Source organism: Anabrus simplex, chromosome 9 (assembly GCF_040414725.1).
Source record: "Anabrus simplex isolate iqAnaSimp1 chromosome 9, ASM4041472v1, whole genome shotgun sequence".
In the NCBI taxonomy this organism is placed as follows: Eukaryota; Metazoa; Arthropoda; class Insecta; order Orthoptera; family Tettigoniidae; genus Anabrus; species Anabrus simplex.
The window spans coordinates 25659386-25679705 of NC_090273.1; the positions used below are offsets into that span (position 1 = coordinate 25659386).

At 43.1% G+C, this 20320-nt stretch overlaps 1 protein-coding gene across 1 annotated transcript in view; it reads left to right on the top strand.

Annotated features, from left to right (window-relative positions):
* bark (protein bark beetle) overlaps positions 1-20320 on the top strand; it is a 223768-nt gene that overhangs the window by 69086 nt on the left and 134362 nt on the right. The window lies entirely within an intron of this gene.

Here is a 20320-nt window from a genome sequence, read left to right on the forward strand (position 1 = left end):
CTTCTTCTTCTTATTTTTCTGTGCAAGGGACCCCGAATACAAAACACCAGACATTTAATCTGTGAAGTAGAGAAAAGTCCCGAGCTAGAAAGCCAAGCAATCCGGCTGAAGAAGTCATCCACTCCAACATCTGCTGTTAAAAAATGAAATGTAGTATGGCTTTTAGTTGTCGGGATATCCCAGGACGGGTTCGGCTCGCCAGGTGCAGGTCTTTCTATTTGACACCTGTAGGTGACCTGCGCGTCGTGATGAGGATGATATGATGACGAAGACAACACATACACCCAGCCCCCGTGCCATTGGAATTAACCAATTACGGTTAAAATCCCCGACCCGGCCGGGAATCGAACCCGGGACCCTCTGAACCGAAGGCCAGTACACTGACCGTTCAGCCAACGAGTTGGACATCTGTTGGTCATCTGACTGGACAAGTCTTGTTGGCACACCAAGGCCTTCAAGGGGTTGTAACTTATGTGCCACTGGTTTTTTTTTTTAATGACAGAGAAAGTAAAATTCGAAGTCGGATACGGCTAAGTCGACAGTAATCATGGGTTCGTCTTTATTGTTACAATCATTGTCTGGCCGGGCTGAGTGGCTCAGACGGTTGAGACGCTGGCCTTCTGACTCCAACTTGGCAGGTTCGGTCCTGGCTCAGTCCGGTGGTACTTGCAGGTGCTCAAATACGTCAGCCTCGTCTCGGATGATTTACTGGCACAGAAAAGAACTCTTTCGGCACTAAATTCCGCCCCGTCGGCGTCTCCGAAAACCGATAACGTAGTCAGTGGGATGAAGCAATTATTATTATTATTATTATTATTATTATTATTATTATTATTATTATTATTATTATTATCATAATTGACTTTCCCGTTGCTCTACGAATTATTCCTTAACCAAACTCCACGGCACAACAGCCCCGAAGGGCCATAGCCTACCAAGCGACCGCTGCTCATCCCGAAGGCCTGTAGATTACGAGGTGTCATGTGGTCTGCACGACGTATCATCTCGGCGGTTATTCTTAACTTGCTAGACCGGGGCGGCCATCTCACCGTCAGGTAGCTCCTCAATTGTAATCACATAGTCCGAGTGTACCTCGAACCAGCCCTCAGATACAGGTAAAAATCCTGACCTGGCCGGGAATCGAACCTGAGGCCTCCGGGTAGGAGGCAGGCACACTACCCCTACACGACGGGGCTGGCGTAAAAGAACCCCCGGCGAAACAAAATTCTGGAACCTTAAAAATACGAGTAGTTAGGGTTGAAACTCTTCAGTTTCGATAACCGTATACTAATAATGTCATTTCTTTGTTCCTTCAAATAAAACTATATCATTACTATGATCTCATTGGATCCAGTGACTCAGCTTGAGTGTGGCCTTGATTTATACAGTCAACATTGATGATCTATATTCGCATTATCGGAATGCTTCAATGTCTATATTTTATTAACATTTCAAAAACGTATGAGTTTATTAACGATTGAAAACTATAAGAAGTGTATATTTTAATCTACTCTTGCTTCAACCTCGAAAGGTAAATAATTGAAGAAGGTTTTATCATTTGCTTCTACTTCATATACAATACGAACACCTAAGCCTCAAGATGTGAAGGAGGATATGACTCCGAGTCTTGCCCCCGTTGCCTGCAATGTCACCTTAAGTGATTTAACCTCTGCCCACTAAATGTCCCTAGACCGACCCCCACAATTGACCCGACAGTTTCATGAGTCAAGATTTCAATGAGAGGAAGACCGCCGGAGACGAATGTACTGCAGTGGCAATTAAAAATGTAGCAGCTATGAGATCTTCCTGTTCTGCGGTCCTCGACCGAACGCTTCTGACCGCAGAGGCGTAGGCGGTTGGACGTCACGGGGACAGGTATCATCCCCGTATTTTTTCCTTTATGTCGTTGCTAGTTGTTAATGTAAGCTCGCGTTTTCACGATGACATCGTCATCATTGTCTGTCTGTCTACTTCTTAGTCCCATTTCTTGATACGGGGTTGGGGATGAGGTGAGATGAATTTATATGGTCTGATGCCCTTCCTGACTCCAACCTCAGTTGAGGAGCTGATGAAGATGAAATAATAATAATAATAATAATAATAATAATAATAATAATAATAATAATAATAATAATAATAATAATAATAATGGCGTGTGACCTCCTCTCCCTGTGAGTGGAGGCGGTAGAATAACACCCACGGTATCCCCTGCCCGTCGTAAGAGGCGAAAAAGGGGCCCTAGGGGCTCTTACCTTGGAAGCGTGGGTTGGCGACCACAGGGCCCTTAGTTGAGTCCTGGCATTGCTTCCACTTACTTGTGCCAGGCTCCTCATTTCCATCTATCCTATCCGACCTCCCTTGGCCAACTCTTGTTCTTTTCCGACCCCGACGGTAGTAGGTATCGAGGACTAGGGATTCTTTAACTTTCACACCCTTCATGGTCCTTGTCTTTCCTTGGCCGTTACATGCAGTGTCGTATCCGTTCCATTTTTTCCCTCTGACTAGTGTTAATAGAGGATCGTTGACTAGTTGTAGTTGTACTTCCCCTTAAAATAATAATCACGACCAGCACCGTGTAGCCCCCGAAGACGCATGGTGCAGGTTTTACGAGTTGACGTCGTATAGTTGACCTGCGCGCCTGTGAGGATGCTGAATTCTAATGATGAAGGCGGCACACAAGCACCCAGATCCCGAGCCATTGGAATTAACCAACGAAGATAAAAATCCCCGATCCAACCGGGACAGCCTGAACCATAGGACAGCTCTCCAGAGATGAAGATGAAATGAATAATGGTGAATTAAATTGGGTAAGGAGATGGAGGTACCGAGCTCGATAGTTGTAGTCGCTTAAGTGCGGCCAGTATCTAGTATTCGGGAGATAGTGGGTTCGAACCCCACTGTCGCAAACCCTGAAGATTGTTTCCCATTTTCATACCAGGCAAATGCTGGGGCTGTACCTTGATTAAAGCCACGGCTGTTTCTTTCTCACTCCTAGCCCTTTCCTGTCCCATCGTCGCCATAAGACCTATCTTTGTCTGTGCGACGTAGAGCATTTTGTAAAACCAAAAAAAAAAAAATGGAAGGAATCGGCCGTGGCGTATTAGGAACTGTCCCTGCATTTTTTGGAAGTGAAAATGGGAAACCACAGAAAACCATTCACTGTGGGGTTCGAACCCACGCGTCTCCCGAATGCAGAGCTTGGCTCCAAAGCCGTAGCGCGGGTAACACACGCGGCCACTCCGCTCGGTAAGGACGTAGTCATCAACACTCTGATAATAATATGATACTCTTTCTTTTTACATTCCTATGAGAACCAGAAGACGCTGAGTATTGCTGGGTGACGGGTGTCCCCTACACGTCTAGTAAGGGTAGGAAAGGCCTAGGAGTGGAAAGGAAGCGACCGTGGCTTTCATTAAGGTACAGCCCCAGCATTTGCCTGGTATGAAAATGGGAAATCACGGAAAACCATCTTCAGGGCTGCCGACAGTGGGATTCGAACTCACTACCTCCCGAATGCAAGTTGATAGCTATGTGACTTAAACTGCGCGGTCACTTGCTCGGTACGCCCCTATTTGTGCAAAACCTCTTCTTTTTTAAAGAACTGTACTTTATATATGTAGTAAAATTAAGGGAATATAAATGTTCCGTGATTTTTTCTTTTTTATCTGGTTATCCTCCAGGGTCGGCTTCTCCCTAGGACTCGGCGAGGGATCCCACCTCTACCGCCTCAAGGGCAGTGTCCGGGAGCTTCAGACTCTGGGATACAACTGGGCCAGTGCCTCGCCCAGGCGGCCTCACCTGCTATGCTGAACAGGGGCCTTGCGGGGGGATGGGAAGATTGGAAGGGATAGAAAAGGAAGAGGGAAGGAAGCGACCGTGGCCTTGAATTAGGTACCATCCCGGCATTTGCCTGGATGAGAAGTGGGAAATCAAGGAAAACCACTTCCAGGATGGCTGAGGTGGGAATCGAACCCACCTCTACTCAGTTGACCTCCCGAGGCTGAGTGGACCCCGTTCCAACCCTCGTACCACTTTTCAAATTTCGTGGCAGAGTCGGGAATCTACTTGATGGGGTAGAGTGGTTAGCTCTACGCCCGGCCGCCTTTGCCCCCAGCAGTTAACTTGGTACTCATTTTTGGTGTAGGCTGAGTGAACCTCAGGGCCATGTGCACCTCCGGAAATGCAAATCTCATTTCTTAAATTTTACGACTTCCTGACGGGGATTCGAACCCACGTCCTTCCGGATGAACCGATCACGCCTTTATCGCCTCGGCCAGGCAGCCCCTAAGATTTTGTAAAGGAGAAAATAAATAGAAGTGCAGAAAGGAAACACCTAACCTAATATTCCAGCACATTAATACAATATAACAACATACTGTATATGCCAGGAGTAAATGTTAGCGCTTAAGTTCAACTTGTGTGATTATTGTTCATATTGTTAGGTCTTAAATATGTGACATTAAACAAACTTCTGTTTGTCTTCAAGTCTTCGTAAATATCCAGTAAATCAGGTTATCCATGAAAAACCATATAATTATTTATTTACGAAATTCCATGAACACTTTGGGTGTCACCTGTTCCCCACGCGACTATTCGTGTTACAAAAGAGCACGCGGCTACTGTATTCTTGGGTTAAGGAACTCCTTTTGGGATAACAGTGAGACAGCGTGACTGTGAAGATCGCTAGTCATTAAGACGGGCGTCACTATAACGGGCCTGATTTCTGTCTGATAGCGCCAGATTAAGTGGTTCAGATGGTAGAAACACTGGCTGCCAGAACCCAAGGTGGCGCGTTCGATCCCGGGGCAGTCCAGAGGTATTTGAAGGTGCTCATTTACGCCACCCTCCTGTCGGTAGATTTACGGGCACGTAAAAGAACCCCCGCGGGACAAAGTTGCGGCAACTCGACGCAAAACTAATAACATTATTATTATTATTATTATTATTATTATTATTATTATTATTATTAGTAGTAGTAGTAGTAGTAGTAGTAGTAGTAGTAGTAGTAGATCATCGAAGTTCTCCCGTTTGCCCTCTCTGCTGAACAAAATACTACATCTAAGATTTCTCTTATGAAGGTATACTGCCCAGTATGCCCAGCTCCGTGGCTAAATGGTTAGCATGCTGGCTTTGAGTCATGGGGTTCCCGGGTTCGATTCTCGATAGGGTCGGGAATTTTAACCATAATTTGTTAATTCCGCTGGCACGGGGGCTGGGTGCATGCGTCGTCTTCATCATTATTTCATCCTCATGACGCGCAGGTCGCCTATGGATGTCATTTCATAAGACCTGCAGCTGGCAAGCTGAACTTGTCCCCGGACACTCCCGGCACTAAAAGCCATACGTACGACATTTCATGTTACTGCCCAGTATGTAAGCTAAAGTCCACATCGTCGTTGCGCCTTGAAATACCGTTATGTTACAATGTTGAGGGGAGAAATACTGACCCGCAGCACATGTCTCACTTACCGAAAATTCGTTGATATGCCTCATGCAATACTGAACCTTAGATGACAGAACCTTTCTGGTCAGAGTTCTAAGCTGAAATATTATCACAGCGGTTTTTCTAGGCCCAACGGCGACATCTTCTTTGACCCCTGCATTCCTCCTGGGAAGATTCTCTTCACTTTCACAATGCTGTTGACGAAACAGTTTAGCACTATCAATGCACTTGTTTAGTTATTGATGTTTGTTGGGACATTACTAGGACGTAGATTTATTGATGATGCTTGTTGTTTAAAGGGGCCTAACGTCTAGGTCATCGGCCCCTAATGGTACGAAATGAAATGACAAATTAAAAACCCAAAATCCTCCACTGACCACAATTCAAAACGTGAGGACGAAGAATGAGTGAATGGATATGAATTTAAAACGATCAGTGGAACCGACACACAGTGCCTCACATGCACAGAAGCTGGCGTAAAACAATAGTATTACTGACCAAGGGACTGCTTCTATAGCACGATACTGAATCGATGATGCTTGTAGTCGAAAGGAGTCCAAAATCCAAGTCATCGGCCCCACATAATGGTACTTACCGCTAGAAAAATAGAACCATGGTATTTGTCATGTTGCGGTACTAATCCAGAGTAGCGCAGACTCGCGGTATTCCACACATTATGGTACTACTCACAGGTAATGAAATTCGCACATGTATTACAGACCAGCTGTGTTTCACACATTGCGGCACCATTTACAGGCAACGCAAACCTATGGTGTTCATCACATAAGTGTACTAACCACAGGGACTCGTACTGTCCCATGGTGTTCGTCATATAGTGGGTACTAATCATAGGCAAGCCAGAACCATGGATTCCGTCATCCCATGGTGTCGCTCGTATAGTGCTACTAATCACAGGTACTGTAAAAGCCGTCGTGCTCTCGTTTGCTACTAATCACAAACCTATTTGGTATCTAACATAGTGGTACTCCGCGCAAGAAAAAGCGACACATGGTGTTCCGCGCGTGGTGGTATTAATCACAAGGAGTGTCATGGTTCTAATATAATCATCCCTTGGTCGCCCCTTTTAGTCGCCTCTTACGACAGGCAGGGGATGCCGTGGGTTATTCTTCGTCTGCGTCCCCCACCCACAGGGGGTGACGTAGATTTAAGCAGAAGTCTTGTGACGGTCTTTAGAACTACACATATTATCTAAGTGCACAAAGGGGCTGGTAGCTAGGAATGTACACTATTTTACATATTTCAATAAATCTAGTCTCCGACCTATTAATTGAAATGCTCTGTAACTCAGAATTGGAAGATGACTGCAAACATTCCCTGTGGTTTAAGCGATGCAGGATTCTGCCTCGAAAATTGGTTTTCCGCAATACACGCTTTAAGGTTAAGACAAGTATAGGATACTGGAAATATAATATAAATAAGGTTATGTGTGTGTCATAGAGCTGTATTATAATCACTTAATACAGTAGTTAAAGGAAGGATGGGTATTCAAAACCATGACGAGATACAGTGTTGTGAAAACAGTTCATAGAATGGTGGTGGTGTTATTTGATGACAGATATATCATAAAATACCTTTCTACAACCTGTCCGACTTATTGGCTGAATGATCAGCGTTGCGGCCTTCGCTTCAGAGGGTCCCAGCTTTGATTCCCGGCCGGGGACAGGATGTTTGTCTTAACATTCTCCTTTTCATATTCAGACAAGAGAACACACTACCAACCACAACAGAAACACGCAATAGTGATTACATCCCTCCATATAGGGTTGTCGTCAGAGAGGGCATCCAGTCGTAAAACAGGGCCAAATCTACATCCAAGACGCACAAACGTGGGAAAAGCGGTAGAACAAGAAGCAGTTTTCTATAACATAGGTCTACAACTTGAGTTTATTAATCTACATTGCATAATCTGTTTCACAGCGTGCGTTAACAGTTGGTCAAAGCCCGAGACGAACTAGGGCGTATGGATTCACTCATTTCACTAAATGCGCGATCCCAAAAGAAACATAAATCCTCGGTTGTAGTCCAGTACATGAAATACAAAGGAAATGAATGCACCAAAAATATTTCATCAAATTGGCTGTTTTATCTCGAAATAGGATAAATATGAAATTCTTTCCTGCGGAAAGTTTAAAGAAGATTGAATCTGCCTTGTGCAGCCAGCAAAGTAATGTAAGGAATAAATCGGAGTTGGCGCATTTAAATAGTCGCCTCTGGATACCGTCGACCTCAAATGAGATTTTGCCCACTATCTTGAGATCAAAAGGTCAGCCACTTGTGAAGTCAACGTGGATGAGACTGTTGAACACAACTGACAGCCCTGTTAAATGACTAATTAATCGGTGACTTTAGCAATAACAGTAAATTAGTGCCTATACATCTTCCGGTATAGGCTAGAGCAATGTTGTTACTTTCATTAATCTGTTTCTATCTTATCCTTGGCTTTGACAATATGAAAGTGACTGAGGTATGAGTAATGCTAGTAATGCCATTCCTTCTGCAGCCAGTCCCTGCTTTGAATGGTGTGAAAATATTGCCCATAGGGTCGGTGGGTGCATGCATTTCAGTGAGCTTGGTAGACTGATAATATGATATAATAATATTATGTAATAGCAACTTCTGGCTCGGTGAGGAAAGCAACAGGAAACTACCTCACTCCTCATTTCCCTAGTACGCCTCTTCAGTGATGCCTAGGCCATGTATGACAGCTGATTGCAGAGCTGTTGAGGATTCAACCAGCCTTAGGGCTGAAGACTGAACGTACGTACATACATACATACATACATACATACATACATACATACATACATACATACATACATGGGGAAGGAATGCTGTGAGTCAGCTTGATCTCTGAACAAACGTGCTGATGAAATGGATTAGCTCTTCTCTGTTACTCATACATCGATGATAAGCAACGTCAATATTGAAGTAAAATGCTGTAGGAAAGGATATACAAGTATCTTGTGTGGAATGTGATAGCCATGTGTGACTTTCTTATCGTGTGATGATAATCTCCTTGTTCCGTTTGTCAGTTATTTGGATTATACCTCTCAGCCCATGGAACCTAACCTAGAATAGCCTCGTTTTGCTTCTGGTAGCCAGATTTTCATACTAGAAGTAAGGAACATTTTAAAACCACCAAATAGTATGTTCGACTTCTGGTTTTTTGTTTTTGTTAACATTAAGGACAATTTTTTAGAAGATATAAGACTTTTGCAGTAACGACTTAAAGTAGCAATGTTCAAAAGATAAGACTCGAAAATTTCGGAAGCTTCTCTGAAAATTCGGAAAATGTTTTATATATCGCGTAATTTTGATATTACTAAAACGAAATAGAAATACCATTAACAATGAAAGACATTCACGTTTTCGACGACAGGAGGACTAGAAAGGAAGCAATAGTAGCATTAATTAAGACACAGTCCCAGAAATGATCTGGTGTAAAAGTGGGAAACCCCGTAATACAACTTCCAAGGCCGTCAATGGTAGGGTAATAATGGCGTATAACTGCTGGAGAGACCTGCTACAGGTCTTTTGAGTAGACTCCCTTTAGGCGACATGCACGTCTGTGAGGATGGGGCCGTACTTAAAACGAATTCTAATGTTGAAGACGGCACGAGCACTCTGTCAGTGAGCCAGACGAATTAATCAATTAAGCTTCAATTCCCGTACTCGGCCGAGAATCGAACCCAGGACCACTTGGACCAGAAACGAGAATGCTAACCTTTAGCCATGGAGCGGATGCGAACTCACCATCTCCCGATGGCAAATTTGTTGGTTCTTGGCTCGCAACTCCCAACCTGCTCGCTCGGCAATATTAAAAGGCTAGAATAACTTTCACTTATTAGCCTAAGCTTCTTCCTTCTTCTCCCTATCCTTATATAGAGTATTGCAGAAGACGCGTGTATTCGCATAATTTATAACTCAGTCTTCCTGTGGGGGGAAAAACTACTTTGTAAATTTGTGCATATTACTTGTGAAAAAAAAAAAAACCCTCTCTTTCAAATGACCACTACTCGCTTCTTCATAAAGACGACCTCTTGAGCTCTTTGCAGAGCACTGTAATAACTTGGCCACGAGTTTCTGGCTGTTCCGCATAATTTCCGCTTGGCCATTGTTCTTGAGCTCCTCGGTGGTTGCTAGGTTGTTGATTTAAACGTGTGTTTTTTTTTAGATAGCCTAAAAGATAATCTGGGATAAACGAAATATAATAATGGACTGTTGATTTGTAAAATAAGGTTTGTTTGTCGAGCCCAACAGCAGACAATAACTCACGTCAGGCACGAGTGCCCAAATCGACTATTTAACTGTGACTGAAACGACATAGTGAGGGCTTCTTTTCTAGCACTATCCTGTCTGAATGCCCTATAATTAATGAATTACCGAGCTCGATAGCTGGAGTTGCTTAAGTGCGGCCAGTGTCCAGTAATCGGGAGATAGTGGGTTCGAGCCCCACCGTCGGCAGCCCTGAAGATGGTTTTCCGTGGTTTCCCATTTTCACACCAGGCAAATGCCGGGGCTGTACCTTAATTAAGGCCACGGCCGCTTCCTTCCACTTCCTAGGCCTTTCCTCTCCCCATCGTCGCCATAAGACCTATCTGTGTCGGTGCGACGTAAAGCAAAATAGCAAAAAAATATTAATGAATTATTAATTAATTGTATTTAATCGGTTTGCCTTCCAGGGTTGCCCCCCCCCCTCCCCGAACTCAGCGAGGGATCCCACCTCTACCGCCTCAAGGGCAGTGTTCTGGAGCGTGAGACATTTGGTCTGGGATACAACTGGGGAGGAGGACCAGTACCTCGCCAAGGTGGCCTCACCTGTTCTGCTGAACAGGGGTCTTGTGGGGGATGGGGGGATTGGGAGGGATGGGCAAGAAATGGGGAAGTAAGCAGTCGTGTCCTCAAGTTTGGTACCATCCCGGCATTTACTTGGAGAAGAAGTGGGAAACCACAGAAACCCATTTCGAGGATGGCTGAGGTGCGAATCGAACCTCCCCTTACTCATTTGACCTCCTAATGCTGAGTGGACCCCGTTCCAATCCTGTCATTTTTCAAATTTCGTGACAGAGCCGGGAATCGAACCCGGGCCTGCGGAGGTGCCAGCTAATCACACTAACCACTACACTACAGAGGCGGATTAAATAAATACATTTCATCTGCTGTTCGCTGTTCAACTTTTCAGTCGTTACTTTCCTACGTATCATTTCGAAGACTGCGAAAGGAAAAGGGAATGTCATGGTAAATAGGAAAGTTACGAGGTATTTCAGCCAATGCCTGACTACGCCATACTGTAGATATCGTACTTCATCTGAAGATATAAATTCTTCTTCTCCTTCTTCTTGTTGGCCTTCTCCCTAGTTTCCTGGGACCGGCATATTGTATTTATTTAGCTCACTATTACGACCGGTTGTCTTTCTTGACGTGGGTTCACTATTGCGGGTTTCAGTGGTGCGGTATGTTGTATGTAAATGAAGGTGTTTATTAAGACGAATACAAACACACACTCCCCGAGCTATAACCAAAGTTTAAATCCCCCACCTGGCTGGGAATCCAACCTGGGGTCCTCTGAACCGCTGACCATTCAGTCAAAGAGCCGGACGACATCGAAATTCCACTCCAGGTTCAAAATCGCAGCATGGGATTAAAAGTCACGTCACTGCGATTCGGTTTCCATGTAAAACTATATGTCCCGATTGCGTTAGTCATTACTTTTTTTTTTGGTTAAGACCAGTCTTACAAGACTTCAACTGTACATAGGCTGACGTTAATAAAGAGGATTTAAGATAATCATTTGAGATGCATGATGCATCGGCTAGAAACCTTCACTTTTTGTCTCAACACCTGTTCTAATGACTATGACATTTCTCAGACTGACGAAGGAATTACAGAGCTCTTTACTGTTGACTAACAGGGCATAGACCTGATAGCCGTTACGTAGGATCAGAAGGATGACTGAACACATGACGCTTGTTTTCGGTCTTTTACAGTCTTGTTCTTCTCTCCTCCCCCTCCCCCCCCCCCCCCTCCCGCCTCTCCCACGCCTCTCCTAGAGCTCGGTATTGTGTGAATTGAAGCCTCACTCAATGCCTCTGGGGAGAGTACTTAACTGTTCATGTTGCTTTATTTTGAGGTCTTATGATATCAGTATATATAAAATTATAATTGTGTGTTTACTCTTCAAATGCTTGTCTCATAGAGTACTTTGTTGTTATCTTGGAATAGATGTGCAAAAGTCAATTGCGGTTAAGTTCAACGTTTGTATCTCTCAGTCTACGACACCACAGAAAAACGGTTGAGTACAGTTTCTTGAAAATCGGTCTTACGTTCAAGGATAGCCAGGTGTTGTATTAGTTAATTTCTACGTCAATAGTAGCTGTATTGAAAAATTATAATTAATAAATGCCGTGTAATAGTTATTTAGAGAACAGCCATGAAAAGTGAGATGTTTCGAAAAGTCGTAACGAGTAACGTAAACTTAACAGAACACTTTAGTGGCTCTTGCGTGCAACATTTTATTCTGTTTAATGGCGAATTTACTTATTTTAAATTAAATATTTCATTAAAAATAATTTTGATACATCGCCACGCAAAATCATCCATATATATATTGCTATTTGCTTTACGTCGCACCGACACAGATAGGTCTTTGGCGACGATGGGATTAGAAAGCCCTAGGAATGGGAAGGAAGCGGCCGTGTTCTTAATAAAGGTACAGCCCCAGCATTTGCCTGGCGTGAAAATGGGAAACCACGGAAAACCATCTTCAGGGCTGCCGACAGTGGGGTTCGAACCCACTATCTCCCGATTACTGGATACTGGCCGCACTTAAGCGACTGCAGCTATCGAGCTCGGTGTCATAGATATAAGAGGTGTGTACTGTACATAGAGTTTTATGGTGACAAGCCATCAAAATTATTATTATTATTTGAAGCAGTGAACAATCCACTAAGCTACCAGAGTCGTAAACATGATCCTCCGGTCCTGGATTAATGGATCCAGTGAAGGTGCAGACATTGTCTCGATTGACAGGGCGAGAAACATCGGCGTTGTTATTGATCCAACGACAAGGTTTGAGAGTAACAGTGCACAGGCCAAAGAAGTTGAGTCTGAAAATAAGAGACACTACAAATCCTTTTTTAAGTACTTTGAAGATAAGTATCACATCCTCACCAGTTGCTGGGAGGTGATTGGGTTACTCTTCTGTGCGCGAGAATATGTCACAAAATTTTCAATGAATTTCTTTCTTCGTTTTGGTATTCCTGTTTCGTTTTTTAAAAGATATTTGTTTAGATGTTTTACTTAATTCCTTGTCAATAGTAAATTAACATTTATTCGTTATGTGCAAAGAAATATAAATTATTCCTCGTCGGGAGAGCTGTACAACAAGGGAATTTGAAAATTAAAAAAGTAAGTAAGCTCATTTTATCCTAAGATAAATAGAGTGATAAGTGTAATAGCACCGGGCGAGTTGGCCGTGCAGTTAGGAGCTTGCATCCGGGAGATAGTGGGTTCGAATCCCACTGTCGGCAGCCCTGAAGATGGTTTTCCGTTAGTTTTCCATTTTCACACCAGGCAAATGCTGGGGCTGTACCTTAATTAAGGCCACGGCTGCTTCCTCCCCATTCCTAGGCCTTCCATATCTCGTCGTCGCCATAAGACTTATCTGTGTCGGTGCGACGTAAAGCAAAATAGAAAAAAAAATTAATAGCATTAAGTATATTGGTATCACTTTAATGCTGTTATCGTACGGTACTCCTCGTTCTAGGTCGTCTATCCCATGTAGACTTCCCCTCTCTCTCTCTCTCTCTCTCTAATGTTATATTATCGATATTTATCTGTCGGAAATGAATTAACCTAGACAATAGGCAAGATGGTAATGATGACAGATTACTTGAGCTGGAGTCCGGCTCCATGGCTAAATGGTTACCGTGCTGGTCTTTGGTCACAGGCATCCCGGGTTCGATTCCAGGCATGGTCGAGAATTTTAACCATCCTTGGTTAGTTCCGCTGGCTCGGGGCCTGGCTGTATGTGCCGTCTTCATCATCATCATTCCATCCTCATCACGACGCGCAGGTCACTTACGGATGTGAAATCAAAAGACCTGCACCTAGCGAACCGAACATGTCCTCGGACACTCCCGGCTCTAAAAGCCATACGCCATTTCCTTTTTCACTTGAGCTGGAAATGCAGGGAGGGCATTTTTGGTATAGCTGGTTAGGGAACCAGTACTGCAATCTGGTGGAGAAGCAATTAAACAAGGTTAAGTTTGATGTTCGCTGATTCATAATCTGTCTGACTATCCGTGTTTACATTAATGTGCACCGGAGTTCAGCTGATCAGAGACGATTTCTATTAAGAGTGTCCGTAAAGTATCTACTCTATCATAAAGTGTCATTTTCCATACACTTTTGAGTCTGGAATAGAGTCATTGTCGTTGTAGTATGGAATAAAATATAATTTCCGAACTTTTATATCTCATGTGTTTTATTGTATGATGACTTTTTCTATTTCTTGTACGTCACACCGTCACAGACATGTCTTATCTCGACGATGGGATAGGATAGGGAAACCATCTTCAGGGATACCGACAGTGGGGTTCGAACCCGCTATTTCCCAAATGGCTACTCACTTCGAACTGCGTAGCCATCTGACTCGATGCGCTAAATCATAATGGAAATAAACGTGATTATTACGTTTTTCACGAAGTTCAACTTCCTTCGCAAATATCAATTCCTTCTAACACCTGTACATAACTAAAACTGTAGAAAGTACTATGTCCAATATCTTTTCTCCATATCTTTTTACCGCTTGAGCTTTAAACTTGATATAAAATGGATACTTATATTCAACCCCATGCCCGGAGTTAGGAAAGGGGGTGGTCATTAGTTTATAACATAACTGAACGCCTTGAACAAATCTGGATGGATAGAAAACGGTTCACTCTTCATAAATTGGGGCGGATCAAATACTTTCATATCTCTAGTTATTCCAGAATTCCTCACCAATATGAGATTCATACAAGTCTTTCCTCAGCTCCTGCTTTAAGAGAAAAGAAAAAAAGAAAACCACGAAGCGAATTGTTCTGTCTGAAAGTGATTGTTACTGCCAAGACCTCGGACATTCCTCTTACTCCCTGCTACTCCACATTACCGTGCTCGGGAGGCGGGACAAATTTGAGTTGACGTGACTGTAGTCTTCTCATCCGTGTAGAGAAAGAAGCGAGAGACCTTGGCTTGTCTGATGGCATGCAGGTAGAATAGCCTTGTGCATCACCTGGGCAGCTCAGCTGTCTTCTAGGATGAGATTATTCCGTTTGTATGCTGTGTCAATGCTGGCACTTCTATCAGGCCAGACACCGCTGCTGTAGTCTTTAGCATACCGACGAGGAATTTGTCGCTTATAGGGGCAACTCAACGGATTAGTCCTTCTAAAATCCAAAAGAAGGAGAGAGAAATATAACCTTCGAAAAATGAGTTTGACGTAGAACGTTATACCCCTGTGAATGGAGACGGTAGGATATACCTCACAGTAGGCTACCACTGAGTTTCGCGAGTAGCGACTAAAAATGGTAACCTCCAGGGGCTCTCAACTTGGGAGGGTGCGTTGGTGACCACAGGATCTCAAGCTGAGTCTATTATTTCTTATATTTACTTGTGCCAGCCTTCTGTCCAGTCTTCCTTGGACAACTCTTCTTCTCTTCCGTCCCATCGTCGCTCCATGGCTAAATGGTTAGCGTACTGGATTTTGGTCCAGAGGGACCCGTTTTCGAATCCCGGTCGGTTCGGCGATTTAACTTAAATTGGTTAATTCGTCTGGCTCGGGGTGAGTGCTGTCGTCATAATTAGAAATCATCTTAGGTAGGGCCCCATCCTCACAGAAATGCAGGTCGCCTACAGACCGTCTATTAGGGAAAGACCTCTACCACGACTCTCGGGAGGCCATACGCTGTTATTATTACTGTTATTATTATTATTATTATTATTATTATTATTATTATTATTATTATTATTATTATTATTATTATTATTATTACATTTTCGTTTCGGCTGTCTATGGACCAAGTTTGACAATCATTGCAATATTTTTAGCCTTCACTGTCTGCTAGTATCTTTTCATCCTTTCTCCTACTACTTTCTTCTGCTCCTCTATATAGGACCTCCCTTTTCCCACTAGTGTCTCCCCAGTCTCCTGGAAACCACGGAACTTTATGTCGAGTTGTCTAAATTGACTTCTGTCCATGATGTAATCTTCGGAACCCCAGTCTTCGTCAAGTTCAACCTCACTTCTCGAAACCATTTAAGCTCTGTCTTCCTTTACCTGAAGAATTCAAAGATTCCCTTCGTTAGTCTATTGTTGTCCATCTTCAACAAGTGTCCATAGAACTATAATCTTCTCTTTCTCATCAGTTCAACCACTCCTTCTGTTCTTTGATACAATTCTTTGTTAGATTTGAGTCTCCTCTCCCCATTTGTGCATTTGGGCCCAGAATTTTCTTCTTCTTCTTCTTCTTCTTCTTCTCATTATTATTATTATTTGGTGGCAATAGAGGACTGTTTCCCTATTGTACTTCCTCTTAAAACAATAATCACCACCACCACCACCACCATCACGTTAGTTTATGATATTTGTTTTAACTTCCTGCCGGTCTGAGTACCTTAAACATAAGAGCGCTGGCTGGCGTTTTGCCCCAAGTTGGCGGGTTCGATCCTGGGTCAGTCCTATGGTATTTGAAGGTGTACACATGAACCGGATTCGGTAGTGAGGCCATGTGAGACGAATAGTGGAGGAAAGGTTACCGAGGATAATAAACGATTCGGTTGTTACTCAGGTAAGAGAAGCTTAATTTCTCTTTTCATATTGGCCAAGTAAGATCCGGCGCAATGAGGTCTTTTGGACTTCTGTTCGCATTTACTGAAATTCATGACTTAAAACGCCCTTAAATTATACTCATATTCTTCCTGTCATTGAGATTGATTTCTGCTCCTCCATTAGGTCATCAGCTGCTCTTACAAACGTCAATAAAATTAACAGCATCTTCTCTTCCTTTGCGTACTCTGTGAAAGTCTATAATCAGCCTCCTGTCGGAAGATTTAACTTACTGGTATGCAGAATTACTTATGCGGCACAAATACCAGTTCCTCCGCGTCTCCGAAAATTGTAAAAGTAGTTACTAGGATGAAAACGATTATTATTAATATCGTTAGTTTTATTATTATCATAGTGCCTTCATTTGTTATAGAACTCAGTACTATCGAAGAAATTTTGATGATGATGATGATGATGATGATGATGATGATGATTAGGGATGTATATCTACCACGTGGTCCCGAATCCTAATACGAGGTCGGGGGTGAGATGAAATGCTATGTTTTACGGCCGAATGCCCTTCCTGACACAAACCTCAGTTAAGGAACTTATGAAGATCAAATGAATGATGGTGAATGAAACTGGGTAAGGAAGTAGAAATGGTAAACCACAGAAAAACCATTCTGAGAACAGCTGTCAGTGGGGTTCGAACCCACCATATTCCGAATGCAAGCTCACAGCTATGTGACCATAATGGCACGGCCAACTCGCTCAGTAACATTATAAGAATTATATAGATTATTTTTATACTTTGCTGCATATGGTCTGATGGCGTTTGGTTTGAACGACTTTGTGTTATGGCTAGTATTACCGTGTAGCCGCGCACAGTGTGTAGCAGACCAACTCATGCTAAGAAGTTCAAGATTCTTCTCCTTAGATGGAAGATAGGCTTGGGCGGATGCAGTGTCACTTGAGAACAGAAAGGGAACTTAAGTCTGGAATTGTGCGTACAGTTCGAACAAGAGTATTATATGTACAGTATGTCAGCAGGAGCCAACACATTTCTCTTTCTAAACAGTCCATCCAAGTGAAGGAAGGAAGGAAGGAAGGAAGGAAGGAAGGAAGGAAGGAAGGAAGGAAGGAAGATGTGTTGTCAGATGCAATAAATCCAATAAAGAGAGATAATCCATCTGACAGCCGCCTCCTAATCAGTTCATATGAATAATATTTCTTGTATCTGATGTTTGGATGCAAGCGAAGTTTGAATTAAACCTAAAGATTAAAATTGTCAACCATCAAGCGGGTTTTCTCTTTTTGGTGTTATTGCAATATATAAAAATAATGCATGGTATTTTACGTCAGGGAGTAGAAATGGTGTCTAAAAATTGCCAATGGTTTTTTCAACCCACTATGGTCTAAATAATGGTGTCCGGGATTTTGTTTATTCTTAGGAAGTTGTCCCTCTAGCGCCAATCATAAAAATTAAATATGTGTATCTTCGAATTAAAAAAATTATATCACCGGGCGAGTTGGCCGTGCGTTTAGGGGCGCGCAGCTGTGAGCTTGCATCCGGGAGATAGTGGGTTCGAGCCCCACTGTCGGCAGCCCTGAAGATGGTTTTCCGTGGTTTCCCATTTTCACACCAGGCAAATGCTGGGGATGTACCTTAATTAAGGCCACGGCCGCTTCCTTCCCACCCCTAGCCCTTTTCTATCCCATCGTCGCCATATGACCTATCTGTGTCGGTGCGACGTAAAACACATTGTAAAAAAGATATCTAACTAACACCATGGCCTGAAGGGCCTTGGCCTACCAAGTGACCGCTGTTCAGCTCGAAGGCCTGCAGATTACGAGGTGTCGTATGGTCAGGACGACGAATCCTCTCGGCCGTTATTCTTGGCTTTCTAGACCTGAAAAAATGATATGAACCTGTAGATATAGATCATGGTATGGTCACCATACAGGAGCTTCTTGTAGGAGAAATACCTTTATTGTTAAAATGGTTTTTAAAACAAAATAATTTGTAGCATGGACGGAGAGAATTTTTGGTTATCAGAGGACGGAGAATGACAGATGATGTCTTTCGAGAACCAGTTGGGATTTGATCCTATGCTTCTTAACTTGGCTCTAGTAAGGTTAAACATATCAATTGTATTTGTAGCGAAATTCCCCTTGTTTATCTTCTTCTTTTTCCTGTCTTTTCAGGTACGTACAAGAGAGTATCCAGCTGCTCTTTAACTCACCATACTCTTCAGTTTCATCTGATAGTGAGAGTTGAATTCAGAGCGGGTAAGTGTAATCCAAGTGTTCCTACTTTGCATTTTGGAGTCCATAAAACACCAGAACGTCAAAACAAATAGCTTAGTTATAGTAAGTGATATGTGTTGATGGGATGATGTATTTGTATCGTTTTTTGTCCTAGATGGTTCATTAATACAAGTATGCGAAATGGTAAAAAGTTCGAATTCAACATGACGTTATTGTAATAAATGCTTTTACGTACGAAATGTATTATTCATTTTTAGATTAGAAATACGAGCTGATTAAAGAAAATATTATTTCTAAAGCATTCATTGTGTATTTTTATTTTTCTCCTTCTCTTCAAAGCGAAGAAAGAGATATATTACAAACAATATCCATTAGCTAACTCCGCAAATATTGAGAGTTTTTGCCCTAAGTGTCATCAGAAATGAGGACGGCGAGATTGAAACTTCCCAGCATTTTCATGGTTCATTGCACTGGATTCCATTAGGCTGATCAGTTCTTGTGCCTGTCTACAACTGAACTCTTCACTCTACAGTAAAATACCTCACTTTTCTACCGCCTTCAGTACAAGATAGAGATAACTGTTTGTTGCTACAAGTATGGATGAATCACTTGTTGAGAAGAATATGTTGATTGCTGCTAAAGCACAAGCCTGCAGCCGTACAACTTAATGGCTTAAACAGAATCGACTGATCATGCTTTAGCATATTCGGCTACAGTTTGGTACTGATCTACGACTATATACCCAGTATAGAAAAATCTAACCTCCTCTGTAGTGTAGTGTTTAGTACGATTAGCTGCCACCCCCCAGAGGTCTGGGTTCGATTCCCGGCTCTGCCACGGAATTTGAAAAGTGGTACCAGGGCTGAAACGGGATCCACTCAGCCAACTCAACTGAGTAGAGGCCATCCTCGAAGTGGTTTTCCGTAGTTTCCCATTTCTCCTCCAGGCAAATGCCGGGATGGTATATAACTAATGGCCACAGCCGATACATTCCGTCTTCCTCTTCTCTCCCTACCGATCTTCCTATCTCCCCACAAGGCCCTTGTTCAGCATAGCAGGTGAGGCCGCCTGGGAGAGGTACTGGTCCTCCCCTCCAGTAGTATCCCCCGACCCAAGGTCTCACGCTTAAGGACTCTGCCCTTGAGGCGGTAGAGGTGGGATCCCTTGCTGAGTCCAAGGGAAAAACCAACCCTGGAGGGTTGTCCCAGAAATAACACTCACAAGTTGGGGGTTGATATCTTGGAAACTTTCTAAATTTCTCTGAGGGGCGTTTGAAATATGTATACGGGATAGATGTGGCCCGCGGGCCGCCAATTGGATCACTCTGCATTTAGTTCTTCTTCGATAGTAATAATAATGTTACTGATATTTAATGTGCCGGAATTTTGTCCTGCAAGAGTTCTTCAATGTACCAGTAATTCTACCGACGCGAGACTGACGTATTTGAGCACTTTCAAATACCACCGGACTGAGCCAGGATCGAACCTGCCAAGCTATTCAGCCCGGCCCTCTTCTTCGAGATTTCGGAACTATTTCTAATCCTTCATCGATTAATATTAGGATGGACTAATCATTCCAATGTTTTGTACCTTTGATCAGCCATCCCCACCACCACCACCACCACCACCACCACCACCACCACCACTCTTTGTGCTACCAGTGGCGTGCGGTGAACATTTTCGTTACGCCAGCAGCCAAAAAAATTGACAAACAAAAAAAAAAGCAATCGCAGCCCGGCCACTCTCTCCAATGGCAACGTTACTATTTTACAAATTCACTCG